The sequence below is a fragment of the Elephantulus edwardii genome, unplaced genomic scaffold (assembly GCF_000299155.1).
Source record: "Elephantulus edwardii isolate Elephantulus edwardi_28Jun2011 unplaced genomic scaffold, EleEdw1.0 scaffold00054, whole genome shotgun sequence".
In the NCBI taxonomy this organism is placed as follows: Eukaryota; Metazoa; Chordata; class Mammalia; order Macroscelidea; family Macroscelididae; genus Elephantulus; species Elephantulus edwardii.
Window position 1 is genome coordinate 8,081,400 of NW_006399804.1, and position 7,712 is coordinate 8,089,111.

The following is a 7,712-nucleotide window of genomic DNA, read 5'->3' on the forward strand; positions in this document are numbered from 1 at the left end:
CCACATTCCTTCTCCTAAGTCCAGCTTCCTGAATGGTCTGTTTTGCATACAAACTGAAAAGTTGTGGAGACAGGACACATCCCTGATGCACTCTCTTCCTAATTTTGAACCCTGTAGTGTTTCCTTGTTCTGTTCTGACAACTATTTCCTGATCCAAGTATAGGTTTCACATGAGCACTGTCAAGTGTTCTGTGATTACTATTCTTCTCAAGGTTAGCCACAATTTGTTGTGATTTACACAGTCAAATGTCTTTGTAGAGTCAACAAAAAACAGATAGACATTCCTCTGGTACTCTATGCTTTTGGGCAAGATCCATCTGACATTGGCAATAATGTCCTTAGAGCCACAGCCTCTTCTTAAACTAGCTTCTTTTCTGATAGTTCTCTGTTAATGTACTGTTACTATTGTTTTTGGATACTCTTCAGTGGATTGTGCTTTTGTGTGTGATATTAGTGATATTGTTTTATAATTTTCACACTCTTATCAGATCACCTTTTTTTGAGGGGGGAATAGGAATAAATCTGAATCTCTTCGAGTCAGTTGGTCAGGTCATTGTCCTCCAGATATCTTGGAACCTGCAGGGCAGCATCTTTTTATTAAAACATGTCAGTTGGTATGCTGTTAATTCCTGAGACCTTGCTTTTTGCCAATTCCTTCAGCGCAGCTTGAACTTCTTCCTTCATCACTGTTGACTGTTGATCATATTGTTTCATGAAATTCTTCTGTATCAGCCAATTCTTTTTGGTACAGTGACTCTGTGTACTCCTTCCATCTTCTTACTGTTGAGTGGGAACCTATTCATAATTGGTCTTCTAACAGATTTTCCAGAGGCTGTAAATCCCACAGGAGAAGAATGTTCCTCTTTATCTTATGTTGCTGCTGGTGGATTCAAACCACCAGAGAAGCTTGTCCTTCAGGTTAGCAGTGCAACTCCTTAGAGACTAAACCACACTGCTCCCTTAGGAGCTTGTCATATTAACTGGGAAACAGAAAGAGAATGAAGAAGGGAGTGTTTGTGTCTGCACATGTGATGCAGCCAGTTCTCTGGTACCTGGAAAGGATTGTTCTCTGTACACTGCCTTGGGTTTTAACTGGACCATGAAATTTAAAGAGGTTTTGGATATATATAGGAGAGAGGGAACTGCATGTATACTTGAAACTGTTAATAAAGACTATGTATTCCTGAATCAGAAATAAAAATAACTACTTGGGGGTGGGATGATTCATGATGCACAACAGTAAGTTGGTATCTTTTAGGAGACTTGAGTAGTAGCTAAAGCACATTATATTTATCTCATGAAAGATAACAGTTCTACTCATGACAAAACTCTGGGTAGGAAATAGTACCACAGCTCTTTTAAAATTGCGGAAACTGAGGTTTAGTAAAATTAAATAGCTCATCTCACTGGCATTAATCTGCCTTACTTTTCCATTATATCCTGACAGAATTAAGTTTGAACTGCATTCTAGAGTCAAAACCCATTAAGTTTATAGGTAAAAACAGGATAAAATAAGGCAAATGCTTCCACAAAAACTAAATCATTGTTATTGAGTTGATTTTGGCCCATAGCAACCTCATAACTTGATTTAATCTCTCATCTATCACTTATAGAGAGGCTTGTGAGTTCACCTTGCCTACCCGGACCAGGAAGCAGTCCTCAGAACAGAGCAGGGAAACACTGCGTGGTTCAAAATCAGGAAAGGCTTGTATAAGGAATTGATTGTTGCCTTACCTTTTCAATCTATATGCAAAACAGATCATGCAGGAAGCAGGGCTTTATGAGGAGGTGTGTGGCATCAGGATTGGAGGAAGACTCATCAACAACCTGTGTTATGCAGATGCTACAACCTTGCTTGCCGAAACTGTGGAGAATCTGAAGTGCTTGCTAGAGAAGGTCAAGGACTATAGTGTTCAATATGTACTAAAGCTCAACATCAAGAAGACAAAGAGTCTTTCCACTGGGCCAATTGGCAGCACCATGATAGATGGAGAAGAGTTTGAGGTTGTTAACAGTTACAGCTCAGCTCAACAATCAACATTCTTGGCACCAGCAGTCAGGAAATCAAAAGACGAATTGCATTAAGTAAATCTGCTGTCTTGGACCTCTCCAGAGTACTGAGAAGCAACACTGTTGCCTAGAGACTAAGGTGCACCTGATCCAGGCCATGGTATTCACATTTACTTGCTATACACCAGAGAGCTAGATAATGACTAAGGATGAGGATGACAGAAGAAGAGTTAATGCCTTTGAGTTGTGGTGCTGGAGAATAGTCTTGAATGTACTACAGACTGCCAAGAAACCTAAAGTCTGTTTTGGAGAGGGTGAAACCAAGTGTCTCCTTGGAGGCTAGGATTTTGTAGCTCCATCTCACATGCTTTGGGCAGGAGGCCAGGAGGAACTGGTCCTTAGAGAAAGCCGTCATGCTGGGAAGGGTGGAGGAACAACACAGGAAAGGAAGACCTCAGATATGATAGATTGATACAGTAACTGGGGAAGTGCGGCTGCACAATGAGACTGGCTCACAACATGGCAGGCTTCAGAGCTGTTGTATATAGGGTCGCTATGAGTCACAGGTAACTCAAGAGCACATAACAACAACAACAACCATGAGAATAACAGGCCAATACTTAATCCACTAGGTCTCCAGGCCTCCTGAGCAGGGTTAAGGAAGATTAATCTGAAAAGTAGAATAGGGAAGGAATTGGAGAAAGAAATCACTAAGAAAAATAAGACAACATTGACAATCATGTATTGTCTCATTTTAGCCACATGGATATTCTGTGATATAGTTATATACCCCAGAAATCCACTGCATTCAGGTTAGTTCCAACGCAAAATAGCCCTATATCAAATTCCCAAGAGTCTAAATCTTGACTACCAATCTTTCTTTGTAGTGAAGAGTGGCTATTGCATTAGAACTAATGACTTTCAGTTATGCAACATGTAATGCACTAAGACACCAGAGTTCCATGTACCCAGTTATTAAATCATCGGTGATTGCAAAAGCTAGAAAGACTAAGTAAATACAAAGTCACACACTTCAAAAAGAGAGATGAGAATTCAAACTCCTAGTCACTCTTTTATGAGTATGAATGTAAGACTAAGTGAGTGGTCTTCAACTCCATGTCCTGGTTTATTCTCTTTGTATATAGCAGTTCCTGTGTTCTACTCATGAAACAGTGAGAACATGGGTCTGAGAAACATAAGGTAGAGATAAAACACGTTTTCAATTTCTTTTTTTTTTCCCAAATGATCTTTTCAACATTTTTTCCCTTTACATTGTCTGGTATTAATCTGTTTATCTGTTTGTTTCCCTCAGTAGATTTGAGCACTTTAAAGACAGATTCTGTGTTTTATTACACAAACTATAATGTCAAATACATGATACATGCTCAAGAAATATCAATGACTGGATGATTGCTACTTCAACACTGGTGTTGTCTAAGTAACCAGTAAGAGACTGAGATAATATTTTCTAGCCTCTTGATATTGAGAGAAAGAGGGAGATGGTAGAGATGGACTTGTATTTACAGTGGATTGGAAATAAGTTCCATTTTTAATACACTGTGCCTGAGATAAGGAGGTATTCAAGTGAATTCTACAAAACGCTGGCTCTCAAGGTACTTTTTTCCTTTTTAGGTGTATAAAAGTGGGCTTTTCATTTTGGTGGGGAGGGGAGATCCTTTTGTTTTAAAGTCTTAGCAAATGCTCAGAGGCTTTGAAGCCAATGGAGAATAAAAACCCCTGTAATCTAATACTACTTACTCAAAAAAAAGGAAAGATTTTTATCTAAAAGGAATAAAAGCTACTTCTCTTGTGAACTTCTTCAAAGGTAAATTCTATATGTACAATACATGTTTAACTCTTTAAAGCTCACAGCAAGCCTATGGGGTAGGTACTATCATTATTTCCAGTTTACAAGTTGAAATGTTAAGATGCTAATTAACTTCCCGAAGGTCAAGATCATATTTCTTACGTAGTGTGTTCTCTAGATAGTAAGTAGTGGAGCAAAGATGGCTTGGCCTGTGGACTCAAACGACCAGGTCAAGCTATCCACTTCTCAGAACAATCCCTGATGTTTATGTAGCATCTAGTAGACCAAGAAGTAAGAAGTGGGAGCACTAGGTTTCCAGTTACAGAAAGAAAACTTTCTTACCTTAAGCAGAGCAGAGAAACTTTCATGTGAGCCATTAGTATCATGACAGAAGGCCACATTGCCTGATTACCCCAAAACCCGTGATTTTATGGGCTGCTCCTCTGGTAAAATTACTTATCTGACTTGCAGTAACACAAAAGAATATTCTAATAGGCTGTAAATAGAGTTCTCTGGTTTTGTTCTTTGTGTGTATGTAAGTCATCTTTCTTATTTCCTTTAAGTAATATATTTTATTGTTGTTGAGTGTGTACACAGCAAAGCTTTCATCAGTTTCTACTAGTGTATTCTAATACAGTGTCGGTATTCTGCTCATGAAACAATGTCAGCGACACTGAATATATTCTTCAAGTTAGACAGCTGTTCACAGCATTCTTTTTCTCTTGCTGTTTTATGTTTTTGTTATAATAGTAGACAATCTATTTTAAAAAATTAGACCCAGAAGCAGTGCCCCTACATTTTCTTCTAAAATTTGTATGGATATTTGTTTTGTTTATTTTAGTTTGTACACTTAAGTCTTTAATCCATTTTGAATTTAGTTTTTTGTATGTCACGAGCATGGATTCTGTTTGATTTTTCTGTATGTGAAAATCCAATTTTTCCCAGTGCCATTTATTGAAAATATTCTTCTTTCCCTATCAAATTGACTTAGCTTAAAAATCTTCTCTTTATTACCCTTTCATTTTTCTAAAAATTATTTTGGCAAATGTCTATTTAGGAAAATATCCCCTCAAGTGAGATTTCACTAAACAAAGAAGCTAAAAATGTAGCAGATATCACAAAGAAATGGAAATGATGAAGACTTATAGTGAATATACCAAAGTTCCAGTAATAGTTCTGTGTTAGCTCAATGATTGGTGATTCAAAAAGACCCTAGGAGAACAGACCTGGCAATTGCACATCAGGAGTTTCCTGTGATCCTGGAGATGTGGTGGTGAATTTGAACTGCCTGAAAGGCTTGGCCTTTGGCTTAATACAGCTCTGTAGGTACTGTGCCATTCCTATAGGGCTATTCTACTTAGTCCTGTAAGACTGAGATAAGTAGTAATGTACTCAATGACACATACAATACAGAGGGAAATACAATGTTCTGCCTACCCCTTAGAAAAACTCTTAAGGGTCGAAATTGTACCTGCAAGAAATAGGTAAATGATTGAGGCTGGTGTGGGGATAGTATGTATTTTATTATATTATTTATAATATGTAATGTGGGCCTGCTTTGGAGTTGGCCCGTGCAGCTGGTGGATTGGAACCTCCCGCCTTGGAGTTGGCAATGCAACTCCTTCCTGCCAGGCCTTTATAAGCATGCTTAATTGGCCAGTAACAAAGTGCTAGGGAGCGAAAGCCAGTGATTTTTTTTTTCTTTCTTGGAGGTGTTTGTGGTGGAGTAAGAAGCAGCATGTCCCAGGTGGTGATCTGGAAGGAAATTCTGCTCTCTTCTTAGTTGTGGTCGGATCCCTATCCTTGCCCAGGTTGCTTCCCTATTGCTTCTTCCTACTGGATCAAGAGAATTTGCCTAGGGTTTGGCAAGGTCTCTGATTGTCCGCCATTGAGTTTGTAACTCCAGGGGGAGTTCAGGTATATAGAGAGAAGGAAATCCCCTTAACCAGACGGAGAGAGCAACAACCAACACTGATGGGCCACGGAATAGATGTGCCATCGCCAGCTCCTCTTCACCCTTCTCTATCTACATATCGATGAAGAGCCATTTTTAGTCATTTCTTCCTGTGTCTTTTCTCTGAGAGCGTTATTCTTGTCTCTGTGTGTGAGTTCATCAAATAACAAGACTTGAGAGTCTCATTAAACATTTCAGTCCTTGTTCAATCTGCTCTACTTGCCCAGCCCACACCCCCAACAAGTTGTGAGTTTTAGTCTAACCCATGTTAGTTTTAGTCTAAATGAAATATCATCCAATCCTGCGTCCTCTTGACTAGCTCTGGCATAGACACGTCCATTGAGACAGCCACTGAGTAATCTTAGTGTGCTGCCAACACAAAGGTATGCAGTTTGAATCCATCACTTGCTCCATGAGAGACAGATGAGCAATCTCTCATGTGATATACTGCTTCCGAAAACTGTTGGAGGGTCAGCCATGGATTGGTTGCCGATTGACAGTTCACAACAACAACAGTCTGTCCTAGAGGGCTTGTCCCTTAGCAGAGTATCATCAGACAGTGTTCTCTTGTGATCCATAGAGTCTTCATTGACCGATTTTCAGAAGTAAGCCACCAGATCATTCTTTCTAGCCTGTGTTAGTCTGGAAAATCTGTGGACCTTTGTTCACCACGGGTGTTCAACTAGTATTGGAAATGCAGTGCAAGTTGACAGACAGGCTGTAACCGCTAACCCTAGTTTAGAATAATCAACACTATGGGGCACTTCATTTAATGCTCTTGTGACCAAGGGGTTGACCAGACATTCCAAATTTCCAGCAGGTTGTTAGGTTTCACTATCTAAAGCCAGTATTTTCTTAAGAGATGTAAGGTAGCAATAGGGTTTCTTAGTCTGCCTCAGTTCTGGTTCAGGAGAACAAATAATTAGTCCTGATTTTAAAAGCACTCCTGCTTCACTCCATATAGTAGTTAGGACTTACGCCAGTTCACTGGATTATTGGGAAGTTCCTTAGAGGGAGTGTGAGTGGCATAACAAGTTACCTTTGGACAGACTTGGTCATAACTACTCATATTTCTAACCCAATCTGGCCTAGAAAACATCTTCTATTAAAAACCAAACCAAACCCTTACCTTGTCTATATGCCACAAATTCATGATTATTGAAACCATCCATGATACTTCTATTATTTTGTAGCTGCTATACTGTATCTGGTTTGAGGTGTAGATGTGTGGAAAGGCTAGGGATTAATTAGCTGAGCATGAGATGGATTATGAGCCAGGCACTTCTTTTGTCCTGGTCTTAACACCATGGGGAATTTCCATTTCCAGAGCCAACTTCACATGTGGACATGTCAAGGGTTCTCCAAGTAGAATCATAACATCCATGCTTTTCTCCCTGCTACCCATGGTAGTCTGTTCAAAAGAACAAACAAATCCATCTTGGAGGAAATGCATCCAGGGTGCACCATAGAGACGAGAATGGTAACTCTTGGTCTCACATATTTCAGCCATTGTTGTCAGGAGGAACCAGCCCTTGGAAAAAAGTTATCATACTTGAAAAAATAGAGGGTCAGCAAAAGAGAGAAAGATGAACAGATAGAGTAACAAGATGGGCTGACACAGTCACTTCAACAATGGGTTTGAGCATGATGGATCTTGTGAGGTGGGGGCAAGACAGGCCAAGGTTTTCATCTGTTGTGTCAAAGTTTTCTCTGTGGCACCTAACAGCAACCCTGGAAGCCTTTTGTGTAATGGGTTTAAAAATACAAAAATAAATACAAACCCAAAGAGTTGAAGAGGAGCCTGAGGCCATTTTTTTTTTAAAGTCTAAACTCAGAGGTGTGTGAGAAGCTCAATATCAGCTGTGAAAACTAGGCCGGGGGCTGATTGTGGAACAGACCACCAATTACTCATATGCAAGTTCAAGCTGAAGCTGAGGAAAA